The sequence below is a fragment of the Carassius gibelio genome, chromosome B15, assembly GCF_023724105.1.
Source record: "Carassius gibelio isolate Cgi1373 ecotype wild population from Czech Republic chromosome B15, carGib1.2-hapl.c, whole genome shotgun sequence".
Taxonomy (NCBI): domain Eukaryota; kingdom Metazoa; phylum Chordata; class Actinopteri; order Cypriniformes; family Cyprinidae; genus Carassius; species Carassius gibelio.
The window spans coordinates 13,689,037-13,702,477 of NC_068410.1; the positions used below are offsets into that span (position 1 = coordinate 13,689,037).

Here is a 13,441-nt window from a genome sequence, read left to right on the forward strand (position 1 = left end):
AACTTGCCCCGATCCACTTGAGTGGTAAATGTGTCATTATCCCAAGAGGGGACACCTATCTAAGCTGTCATTGTGCAGCTGGGGCTGAGTGGATGAAGCCAAATGTTGTCGACCCGGTGTCGTGTTCACTGCAGGACCGCAGGTTTAAGCTGATAAGAATGCTGAAGCATTGCATACCCGCTGAACCAGTGAGCGACCAAGCGATGACAGTGTGAGTGGCATTAAATGCGACTCTTCTCTAAACAATTGGTTTAAAAGACAGACTCTGTTCGGCTCTCCAGTTGATTAAAGATGAGATCTGCGATGAGGCCCAGCATCTGGTAACACAACTTATGTTTGGGGAAGTGGTGACTAATGAGCTGCCTTCTCCCTCAGTGTCTGACTTCCATATTGCAACCATCCCATCCCATTATGTATGCATGACAAAGAATGAATCAAAGTTGGGTTTTAATACACATCTGTGGATCTAGAACTTGAAAAATATAAAGAGTGGTTTGGGCAAAGTAAACTGCAGCTCAGCGTCTAGACGACCTAATACAGAAATAAAACATAATATTTGCAGTTCCTACAAAGTGCTTAAGTGTTCAACATTAAAGTTAGAGTTGTTTTAATATTATATATGAGTTTTAATTTAGTTATTAATATTCTTAATTGCCTTTTTTTTCAAATTCAATTTTAGTCATTTTGTTACATGCTTTTGTCATTTTTTTATTTTTTAAATATTTACTCTTAGAATTCATTATCTTAGAATGTTTTAGTAGTTTTAGTACTGCAACTTATTACAGTTAGTTCAGTTACAGTTGAAATTTTTCATCTAATATTTATAATATTTTATTTCAATTAATTAAAAAGACTTTTATTTATACTATTTTTAACAATAACAACATTCTTAAGTCAACATGAAATCAAAAGTAACCCTATTTACTAATTCTAACACATTAATTAAATAAATTAAATAATAGATGAAACTACTTCCATCTATGGTTGGCATAACTTAGTTGTGCAGGTAAAACAATAAGTCACATTTCATAGGCATTTCAAATGTCATTTTAAGTCTAACGGCTGATATTGTTTTGAAGGACAACCTTTCCTAGCCAATATCTAAGTGGTTTGCCACTTCCACTTCCTTCTAATTGAATCAATGTTTCCCCTCGCAGCATCCGAATCCTTTAATACTGTCTTGTATCTTTTCCATAATTGATGTCTTTGCTGTACTTTACTTTTAACTCCTTGACCAAAATCTTTGTTATCACGGATGTCCTTGAGGTCCACAGAGATTTCTTAGCTGTGGTAGTTTTGTAATTTAACCAGTTGTTTACCAAGCATATGGTGGCAAGATATGACCGGTATCTCAATGGCACTAATTTGATGTCTTTGTCTCCTCCTGGTCATTACCATCTTCTTGCTGTCTAAAAGATCCACCAGGACAGTTTAAATTTTAACTGCACCTGCAAAGTCCTAGAAGATAATGATCCTGTCAGCAACCAGACACGAACTGGCACAGGTGTTAATCCAAAACAGTCTCATGAGAATCTGGGAACTCCTAATTTGCTGCTCATAAATAGTTTATAAGGTAGTTGTTTAGTTTAGGTATTGGGTAGGATTAGGAAATTTTCATTTTTTAATACTTTTATTTGTAATTTTTAGTTGGCAACCTGAAGGGCAGGGTGCCAACATATAGTCCAGTTGCACTTTGGGCTTCTTTAAAACAAGAACAAAACACTTTGATACAGGAGACAACCAAGATGTAACTTTAACACAAGACAAGGGAACTGAGGAAAAGCAGGGGGAGCTCTGGAGGACAGGGCAATGGAGAGCGCTTGCGAGGAATGGAGTTTGCTAACACAGGGAGCTGAGGAGACTCAAAAGGGCTGGACGGGACCAGCGGAGACTCAGGAGAGCTTTCTGGAGTGGACTCTGGAGAGAGGATAGGCTCAGAGAACTCTGGAGGCAGCGCCTGGTCCAAAAGAAATGAAGCCAGCGGTGGCCACAAGGACCGAGTCAGCAGCGGACTGATGTGAGAAGCGGCCGGCAGGCTTGACTTCATGGCGGCAGATGGGCCTGACTTCCGAGCGGCTAGAGTTACTGGGCTGAGGACAATGGTGGAACTCGAGGAATACGAGGGTGTCTGGGGCTGGGCAGGCAGTCTGAGCCATTGGTAAAGTATGTGGGGGTTCCTGGCGTGGGTTGAGCCGGTGAGATGCGGCATGCCTCAGAGGGGGATGGATGTAAACCATTTGAGATAAGGACGAGATTAATCAGATTGATCAGGGGATAGTTACACACAGGAAGATTGCAGCGGATCATCTCGTCGTCCCCCAGCTGATAACACGACCAAGAGCGGCGTTGTGCCAGCTCAGCTAATTCGCAAACTCAAGGAAATCCTCCACATACCGTTCCAATATCCGACCAGACTGCCGCAAACCCCACAGCCTGTCCTCATCCATTTTGGCCTGGTCTTGCATAAGCACACGGCAAGGAAGAATTGTACGATAGAGGCTTAAATTATCAATAACGGAGAAAAAAAACTCAGGGAGAAACAGAGGGAGACTACAACCATGCTATAACTTTAAGACAAGACAAGAGAATTAAGGAAAAGCAGGGCTATTTATACTAAACCAAACAAAGGGAACTAATGAGATGATCAACACAACACAGGTGATCTGAATGAATGATATTTATCTAAATGACAACAGGAACTGAACCAAATAAGGGCAGACAGGAACTACAGAGAAACAAACAAGTGACACCTATTGTAATATAGGCCAAAATGCCAAAAATGAATCTAAGAACAAAATAAATACTTTTATTCAGCAAGGACATGTTAAAAATGTCATAAGGGACTTGGGGTGGCACGGTTTGCTGAAAAAAACCTAAATCGTTCGGTTCACCACACATTGTTCGGCACGTGCTCGGACCGCGATTCAACTTAAATCTGACAAAGCATCTGTAATATGGTTTGCTATAAATAACATGTAGGCCTAAAACAAACAGGGTTCAATTAATATGTGTTTCTGTTGATGGATGCACATTCTAGCTTCCCAGACATTACAACAACAGCAATGAGGAAAAATTAATAAATAAATAAATAACACAACCCTGGACAAATCATTCACATTTTGTTCAATGCGAATCCCATATTATGGAATAGTAGCAGTCATTTATTCCGTCATCACCCGGGTGCTGATAATGTGCGCTCACAGATGAGATCTGAACAGAACATGTTGATATGTGTTTGAACTAAACTCATTTAAGCTTTGGCAGTTTAAACATTTAAGAGCCAAAGGACGCGAGCTCGCGTGCGCAGTGAGAAGATTTGTGCATGCGCTCATCCGAAGCACGCAAACCCGCGCCTTAAGAACGCGCACAGATATTAAGCTCTCTCTTAAGTATTGTGTTTAAAAGGACAAATTCAGACAAAAGTTATGTCAAAATGCCCGTCTTGGTAAGGATCCTACAGCAGACATAGCCGGTTGAACATAGGCCTACTGGATCAGTGCATTCTCTTAAAGTGACAGTCTTAATCGAACAGCAACAACAAAGAAATCACTCACTGCTCTTGATTAAAAAGCTTTTGTAACTTTAATGAAGATTAATCTTTAATTTATACAGTCCAATATACAAATGCTGTTTTATATTTGATTACTTTATTCAATTTCTCTACCTAAATTTTTTTTTTTTTTATATAAAAAAACTGAAAATCACTGTTTATTGTTTGTATCTTTACTCTATTGTATTTATTTGTGCTGTTGCTTGTAGTTGAATAGAGTATTCTTTCTTTTTTTTTATTATTATTAGACAGTATAGTTTTTCCATTAACATAGCACATACCGAACTGTACCGAAACTGTGACTCTAAAACTGTGAAACAAACCGAACCATGAAACAGTTGAACCGTGGCACCCCTAAAAGGGACAGTAAAGACAATTTTTTAAATAAATGAATTTCCTTTGAAATTTCTACTCAAACAATACTAAAAAAAAAATACATTATGATCATGATGCATCCAAGTTTCTTAATTATAGAATGATTTCTGAAGGATCATGTGACACTGAAGTAATGGAGTAATTACACTGAAGTAATTAGAAATAATTACCTGGAGTAATGGCTGCAGATATAGAGGTCAAATAAATGCCTTCTTTGTAAGTCTTCTTTCAAAAACATAAAAAAGTGAGGAAAAAAACACTTAAACCCAGACTTTTGAACGTTAGTGGCTATAAATTACAAGATTTACTCAGTGGTAAAGCCATAAGTCTGGCTTCACATCATTACTCAAAAAAAAAAAAAAATTGTTCTGTGTACTAAACAATGTGATCTGCATACTAAATATGGAGACGAGGGCTGGGGCTGAAACCTTCTGCTGTAACCTTCTGCTCCCCCTACTGAATACTGATTCATTCATCCCTTTCACATGTTGAGTAAATCCCACAGTCACGGCACAAGGCTGTCCTCCTTGAACTCTAATCTCAGTACATCTCTTATCGACAATGCTGAACGACATGATTAAAAAGGAGCCAGGACAATCCAGCCTTCCGCTTGGGATCTCCTTTTCTCCATGGCCTCTGTCAATCACCCAGGTAGCTTCCATGGCTTTGCCTGGGCGGCCAATTAGGCAGCTTCAGCAGTCACCTCTGTGGTGTGTTAAGCGCCCTGTGGGCATTAGAGATTCTATCTGTAGAGCCTGTGTATGGTAATGAGGAGAGGTAAAGAGAAAGTCTTCTGGAAGCCCAGTCTGAGAGGAACTCAGTTGGTGCTGATGGTTTGTTCTTTCAGAGCTGTTAAGAGATGCTGGCTGTACTCGCTCAGACTGCCACTCTAAAAAAGCAAATGGCCTGGGGCCCCGGCACTTCAGCCCCTATTAGCAATGAAACAAATCACAGCGGTTGCAAAGGCCTACCTGTGAAATCTGCACCATTTGTCTCCAATGAACTTCTCTCTCTGAGCCGGGAAGCTTATTTGCAGAGGTGGAATCTTTCAAAAGTGTATAGACATCTTCACGTATCGACTTAAGAGCGGCGAAAAGAGGAATAGAGATCCTGTTGAACTCATGAAGTGAGTGATCATTGGGACTGCCTCCCTGACCGCCTGGTATCGAAATATAAATAATTCAAATTGTATGGACATACCAAAAATCCTAACTTGTATATCAATGTAATCTTCAGGGTTCTGAGTGAGGGCTCATGGACACACGTCGGTGAAATCTGAGGGTAGTATGGGAGAACTGATGTTGACAATGCTAATTTTTAGGTCTGGCAGACTGGAGAAATCAGTGAAACAGAAAATGGAAAAATGAAAGCCAAGCTCCTGCTCACAGAGCCTCCTTCATAGTGCGGCCATATCTAAAAACAACGAGCAATTTCACACAATAATTGACAAACATTTTCCTGAAATTAGAAACAGGGAAACAATCTTTTATACAGGTGTTTTTTTTTTCCTGGCTGGCCATGTCAGGGAAATATGATAAAGAAAGGTCTTAGACAAGATGCTAAAGGCTGAAATACACAACACAGTTTTTCAAATCCACTACACAGATTTTTAAACAATAAACTGATTTGAGAAAAACTGTAAATAATATACTAAATGAGAACTAAAGTGCTATTTCCTATTAAATCTGTCAACAAGCATTGTCTTCCACAGACTGTAAATTGCAACCACTAAACTTTTTTAACAATGACCTTAATTGCTTTTCTGGGCCTTGAACATGGTAGTTGCTTTGCTGTCTATGCAGGGCCAGAAAGCTCTAAGATTTCATCAAAAATATATTCATTTGTGTTCCGAAGATGAACAAAGGTTTTACTGGTTTGGAAAGACATGAGGGTGAGTAATGAATGACAGAATATTCTTTTTTGGGTGAACTATCCCTTTAAATGAACACTGTTTCAATGCAAGGCCCTCGCGAGATCTGAAAGGACAAAATTAGACCTTACCAAGATTGATGAAAAGTCCTCAGGCATTAAATAGGACCAGCCTTTAGGTTGTTTTATGTCTTGTAAAACCTTAGAAGGTCATTTTAATAAATGCATTTCCTAAATTTATCAGTCAATTAGAAGATGTGACATGCTTTAAGTCACAACAATCTTTTATGTTCACCCTGAGTCTTCCCTAAGTGAACGCAGAAGCGGATCATTCAAGCAAAAGCATTAGATCATGTACAATATTCAGTCACTCGCCGGTTATGAATTCCCTGCAGGGAATCTGCTATCATGAAAAGATCCTTGGACTGCTTTTTCGCTCTCGACAGATGCATATTTGCTAATTCTGAGATATTAGACTACTTAAACTTCAACGATGTCTCATAGGATATATGCACGTCATTCGCTCTCATCACAGGAGTGACACAAAGTGGTAGCTGCTGTCATGGCAACGACTGCTAGGCATGAGCTTGATGAGATGCGCTACAAAGGTGGTGCACAAAGTTGATAAAAAAGCGAATCCTGCAAGGAAAACGCTGCTCATGTGACCTCGAATGGCCTTGAAAGGAAACTCAGCTGGAGACACATCTGACTACTGACACTTCCAGGGCAACACGAAAGAGTCATTTTCGGAGGGTGGGTGACATTCAGAATGTGCTTGACAGCCAAAACACTGAAATCAAATGTCCGTAAATAACATCTTGCTAAATTCAAATAGCACACATCAAACTCCAAGCTTACTGTGATGATGTTTCATGAGCCAAGAGGTTAACGGTGGCAACTCTGTGCTATATAAAGTGCAAAAGCAATGCTGCATAATAATAATAATAAAGCTAAATAAGCTGCAGAGAATTATATTTTGTGCAAGCCTCAAAGAAAATAACATAGCAGCTGCAATTTTCAGCCATTCACCTGCGCTAAACTGATTTGTGCCAATAATTATTAACTTTGATATACTGACTGCGCTGGGCTGGGCTTCTCTGGAGAGGAGAGGCCTGGAAAATTCACTTAAACACTACTGACCACAGAATCAATACGAGACACAGAGGATAGATATGGATATGTCATGCTCTCTGGCATTATATTCTGCTCATTGACTGACATATGGATTCTGAAACGGCCTTAGCTGCTGGAGGCATTGAAAGCTCAAACAATTCTCTATGGTGTTAACATGTCATGATTTTGAATGTTTGGTATTTCATTGCTGCCATGTTTATCGTTATTCCACCATTACAAGTGTCAGCAAAAGAAACGTTTCAGGACTTTGTTTTTATTTCACAAATCAATCTGGTTCAACTAAAGTAAAGTTCCAATTGAAAAGTAGACATGCATTGAAATTACGTCCAATATGCCCAATAATTATAAGTTAATAATATAATAATATTATTGTGATTAATAAGTTAAAAAATAAAATGTAAAAACATGCAAAAACTGAATTCAGTTGTTTAAAATGGTGCTTTTGGGGAATTTAAGCACCACAACACTGCAACACAGTAAAACTATTATATGGTGTGTGTGTGTGTGTGTGTGTGTGTAAACATTACCATATCAAAACTGGATATTAATTTACTTAAATATTGCTAATAGTGCTTTCTAAAAACTGAATTGTGTATTATGAAAAAAAATCAGTCAACTAAATACCAAATATACACTTATATTTCTTTTACCGATATGTTGATAATATGTGTTATGGCAAATTATCAAAAAAAAATTTTTTACAAAAACAGGGAAAAAACTTAAATCAGTTGTTTAAAATGGTACAGTACATGCAAATTTAACCATCGCAACATTATATATATTAGCAGGCAAACTAAATAGGCATGTATGAAGTAATATTTCAAATACTGATTAATGTAGGAGAAATATTATAAAATAAAAACTATAATATTATTTAATAACCAAAAAGGTATTGTGCATCCCAACTGAAAATATTCTAGACAACACAGAAGCATGTTTGTTAGCATCACCAATTGTACAAAAAGGGTTTTCATTAGCTAGGAAAATGGGCTGAGTGTTGAGTTTGTGAAGGGTTGGTCTCATGGGTGTTCTACAGATTGGCAAATGTCCTGTGAGTGGCCCTCAACACAGAAAGTGCTGAATGATGCCCTTGTCTCAATTCTGTGGAGACCGAACTCATGGATACTGACAAATTGTCACACCATGTTGGTTAACCTTCACTACAACAGAGAGTTGTGCTTCTCCGTGACCTATCCATCAAATGATCAGGCATCCAATGAGATCATGCATCTTCCTCTGTTTTCTGTCAGGTGCATATACATATGCGTTACCCGCCAGGCACTCAGACTTCCAACTAGTCTGGGCCTTTGTGTGCCCTTTTAATCGTGTTTGTTCAGTTGCTGGGCACATTCGGTCTACTGGGACAGGGCTTTCTGTGAAAACAAATGCAAATCAGCAGTACCCATCCAAGAAACCCTCGCTTCAGCCACCTTTAGCCATAATTACACACTGGTGATATCACTGAACTACAGCAGACCCAATACCAATGCCAGAAATCAATACTGTACCTTTAAAGCTGCTGTAAGTGATTCGGCCACTATCAACTGCACCAAACAGAATTACAATAAGAACTTTCCAGACAGGTTTCAGACAGACAGGTGTAGTCCAGCCCCAATCCTATGCCACTGATATAGTACTGTTTTAGTACTTTTATGCATTAAATAAGGCAAAAACTCCAGTGCTGATATTTCATTTTACCAGCCAGTAAAAAATACATATACAAGCAATTCTGCAACAAGACGATAAAGGAAGCCTTCTAGAAACCCATTCAAGCATGCCTGTGCCTGCAGCAGACTTTACTTTGCCGACTTTATTACATGTAAAATAAATAAGGCAGTAAATAATAAATGAGATAAAGTGTATCCCTTTGTTCCATTGAAATTCTGCACTAAAGATTTCACATTTTACATTATACTGTATATATTAATAATTTTGGATGTTTGACCATGTTGATATATAATGACACAACCTTCACAGCTCATATACTTTGGGCTTGGTTTGTAAAGGGGGAAATCAAAAGCACAGTATCAAGAGGTAAAAATCACATTTCTATTCTCAAAATGGGATCTGATTTAGCAATAACTTATTAACCTTAAAGATAGACCTACTGTGAGCTAAGTGGCCTAATTGTTAATGGTATTTACTTCTCATAAAGCCATTAGTCTGCCTTATTTAAAATTATTTATTCAATATTCATGATTAAAAGTGGGATTCCTGGTCAAAAAAACAATACATGACCCAAGATTCGGCAAATATTTCCACTTATCAATAGAGTTGTTCCGATTCCGATACTAGTATCGGAAATATCTCCGATACCACAACAAATTCTGGCATCGGCATCGGCGAGTACATGAACCCATATACCGATCCGATACCATTTTCTTAAAAAAGACCTAGTTATGACCGCAAGCTTTGCCTAACCGCTGCACGGTTCTTCTTCGCTGCTCAAAATGCATTGAAAACACAGGAAGTTGTGCTGTGTTGCCACAAGCAACCCCTGTTTAGAGCAGCGAAGAAGAAATGAAAACGCGTTAGCAGCCCTTATCTATATATGACTGGATCACTCATCACATTCTAAACTGCCAAAAGACAGTGAAGCCGCTACTATATTATAGATCAGTGGTTAGCAGTATGTCTCTGTAGTACCGGTAGTTACAGACTCTCGAGTATATTCAGTACCGGCAGCTGCGTTCAGTCGCTTCCGTGTAAGTCAAAGCGCAGGGCTCCAGACAGTAGCCGAATATATACTAGTGTCTGTGAATATTAAACTGCAAAATACTATTTAAATATTACTCCCGCAAAATCTACATCTCTGTGGGTGACTGGCACAGATGCGCGAGAGCTCGCTGTTTTGTAGTCTCTGCTGTGTGTCATGAGGACACGAACGCATAAACCGTCACTTCATGAGAATTTACCGTTTCATTTGAGAATACTGTCATATCATAAACACAGACACTCAAAGATCTTCATGGCAGCCCATTAAAATAAATGTTTGGTTTACATGAGTAAATTGACAATATATAAAGCTACTGTTGTAGCCTACAGTAATAATAATACGTCTCTATAATAATAATAATTATGCCTAGATGGTTGCTTGTTTTTTACTTGTTTTGTTGTAAAGAGATTATCTGATTAATAGATCTTTTTTTTATATTCCTAGACTTATTTGTTGCAGTTTTTTTATACAGTTATATTGTAAAACTTAAATACCTTTTTTAGTTTGCGGTGTTAGATTTTTGGCTGCATATGCATATGCAAGTTCTTTTTTGCATATGAAAATAAATAATACTATCAAATTCATGTTAGATAATAAAAATACTGTAATAAATACAGTAGTTCACCATGTATTTGTTCATGTTTTATTGAGGGATCTGTCTGAAGCACACCATAAAAAGAATTCTAGCAATTTACACAGGGCTAGTAGTATATACAGCTGTATATACAGATACACACCCAGGTATCGGATCAGTACTCGGTATCGGCCGATACCCTGAGCCCAGGTATCGGAATCGGTATCGGGAAGAGAAAAAGGGTATCGGAACATCTCTACTTATCAAAGAATCAGTGTCCTGTGGTCTCAGACTATTTAAAAACACGTAGCCTATAAATATGCATATTATGCAATAAACGTAAAATACGCTGTTTCGACATATGAATTAAATCAATAATTGCATATTTATCCATAATTTTATATTCATTTCATCCATAGTAGTTATGTGTTACAGTCTTATACCTTTGTCTTTTTATGTTTTTTTTTATTATTATTATTATGCATCAAATCAAAGTCTGTAATGTTGTGATTCACCTTGTAGTTGGCTGATTTGACTCAAATATCGTATCTCTCTAACAAAGACTTTCTTTTTATTACCATGGAAAAAGCTGGAAAGGCCTTCCAAATAAAGAAGCATGCCGATTTTTCCTTTACAGAGCATGTTACTCACCAACAACGACTGCATCTACCAGTAATGCATCGCAATGTAAAGATACATTAATTGTGCCCCATGAGCAGGCCAACAGTGAATGCTTCCCACAGAGTTTAATTGCCTGTTAATCAATCAATCCTGTCAATCCTCCTTCCCTTGAATATTTATTATATATGTTGTCTGATTTCTGCTTTCAGTCCACAGACATTTCAGGAACTAGGGATTTATTAACAGTTATTGTTGCTGTTTCTATAACCTTCATAATTTGCTTCAAAGCATACTAAGCGGTAATAATAAAATAACACATCAGCCTCATTGTCATTTGTGCAGAAAATTATGCTTAAACTCTATTGTGGTCTCATTATTTTTGTAGTCAAGCAATTTTAACAACGGGTTAGTCTTGATGTTTTTTATGGAATCTGTTGAGTGAACGACTCCATGACTCGTTCAAACAAACAAACAAACAAGCAAAAAAAAAAAAAACTCACTTGTTGTTGCCACCTATTGGCGTAACAATGTAACCGACGGAAAGTCCTATCGAGTGCACGAGTGAAAGAATCTTTTAAGTGCAAGAATCCTGAAGATTCTAGTCATTGAGGCCATAATTTCTAAGTTTGAAAGTTCACGTCAAAGACTCATTTAGGAGAAGGTAGGAATATCCTTATAGTTATAAAAGAAGCTATTGATATTACAGTGTTCACCTTTACACCACTTATCATAAGCACTCATGAACATTAGGGCTTTACATAAGAATCTGACCACTTTTTTTTAACAAAACGGAAACACTGTATGAGTAAGCTCAGACACTGAAAGCAAATAATGAATGACATTAAAACAGAAACCATCTCTTCTTTTTTTTCTCCAGCACTCGCTTGCCATTATCCACCAGGGGGTGCAAAGATGGCACCTACTCCACTCTCATCTTCAGCCGAAACCCTTCAACACAACCTGAGCAAGCTCTCTAATACATCAGGTACATTTCAGTTCTACCAAGGTGGATTTCAAATCATTCAATAATAATTGTAATTTTGTGTAAAAGCTGAACCAAATGCTGCAAAGTTTAAGACACACATGTTGCACGTCCTAATGCAATACAATGTGTGGCTTGTGCACACATAACACCTATAAAACAGACCACCATAACCGGTTTAAGGTCACTTTAATAGATGAAGATTCTTTATTCGACTTTGCATGATGTTTGGAACCAATATAGAGCATAACAATTAAGTTTCTTGCATCACAGGAATAGTCCTGATATTCTTCCTTTCATACAGCTATTTATTCCCCAAAATCTGGACGCATACGAAATAGGCTACACCAGAATTTGTCATAGTAACTCCAGTGTGCTCAGCGTGTATACACTAGCACCACTTAAATAATAAATTATTATCTAATTGTCATGCAAACCATGCCATGTTCACTGACTGTCAATTGTTGCTGTGACTAATGCAGACCATTGGGAGAAAATGTGCTAATTTACACATTTGTGGCATAACGTTAAATTGTCTCCAATTGCACATAATGATATTCAAGTTTAGCGTAAATCCAATTTGCATGATGCTTCAGTCAGTGTTTATAATTCCTATACAGTGTCCACGGAATTAGAAAGATGTAAATCCAAACACAGCATTAACAAGTCTCGCGATCTACAGCAATTTTTCCATGCAATCCAATCCATCACATGTTGAATAAACTAAATGCAGAATAGACCGTAACTGCATGAAGCAATGATGCGAATCCTCTTACCTGTTTTAAAGCTCGTCGTTTTTATGCCCCCGCGTTTTCTGTATAACAAAATCAGTGGTGTTATTTCTTCTGGTAGTGTTTTATTTGGCTTGATGTGAGCTTTAGTGGTCAGCTGCTGTTTAATAAGCACTGCGCGCGTGCCCTATCAATTCCCGCCGTTCCCTCGTGCCCGGTGCAACGCTGGTGAACACGAATAGAGGAAAAATAAAACCCTAGCGAGCGGTACGCCGTCAAAAACTACTTTCGAAGGTCACTTCATCTTAATTTGTTCTCTGTATATATCCGTGTGATACGAGCGATGCGGGGCAGACGCACGCTGTCAAGAAAAGAAGGGGAAAAATCCGCATCCCAGAGAAATAAATGAAACTGATATCCTCTCTCATGTCAAATTAAGTCAAACATCGGTTGGCGTTCTTCTTTTGATCTATTTTCTTCACTTCCCTTCTTGCTCTTTCCAGAAATGAGTCGTTTTAAATAACGGGTTTAAACGCGTGTAATAAGAGCCCAATAGCTCTCTCTCTCTCTCTCTCTCTTCTCTCTCGTGCTTCAGGACCTGCACTGATACAGCTCTGAGCTCTCACTCCTTCACGCTGCTCTCTTCTTCTCGAGACACGATCTCCCACTCCGCGTGCATCTCTGGCTTCGTGGGTTTTATTGCAAATGATAGGAATGCAAGTTAGACTGTCAAAAACATGGAAGGGAAATTAAATAAGAATGATTCTGGATGCGATTCCAATTGTTCTTGATGATTCATGTTACCTTGGTGATTCCATTACCGGCCCTTTTTTAGTACTTTTGCAGAATAAATTTTGGAAAGGATTCATCAGAAATCGGGGAAATTATT

The 13,441-nt window shown here is 38.2% G+C and overlaps 1 protein-coding gene across 1 annotated transcript in view; it reads right to left on the reverse strand.

The window, feature by feature from the left end:
* grik4 (glutamate receptor, ionotropic, kainate 4) overlaps positions 1-13,217 on the reverse strand; it is a 301,146-nt gene extending 287,929 nt beyond the window's left edge. The window contains exon 1 of the mRNA XM_052576587.1: positions 12,598-13,217. The gene's annotated coding sequence lies outside the window, so the exon portion shown is untranslated. The remainder of the gene's footprint in view (positions 1-12,597) is intronic.
* Positions 13,218-13,441: the final 224 nt, after the last annotated feature.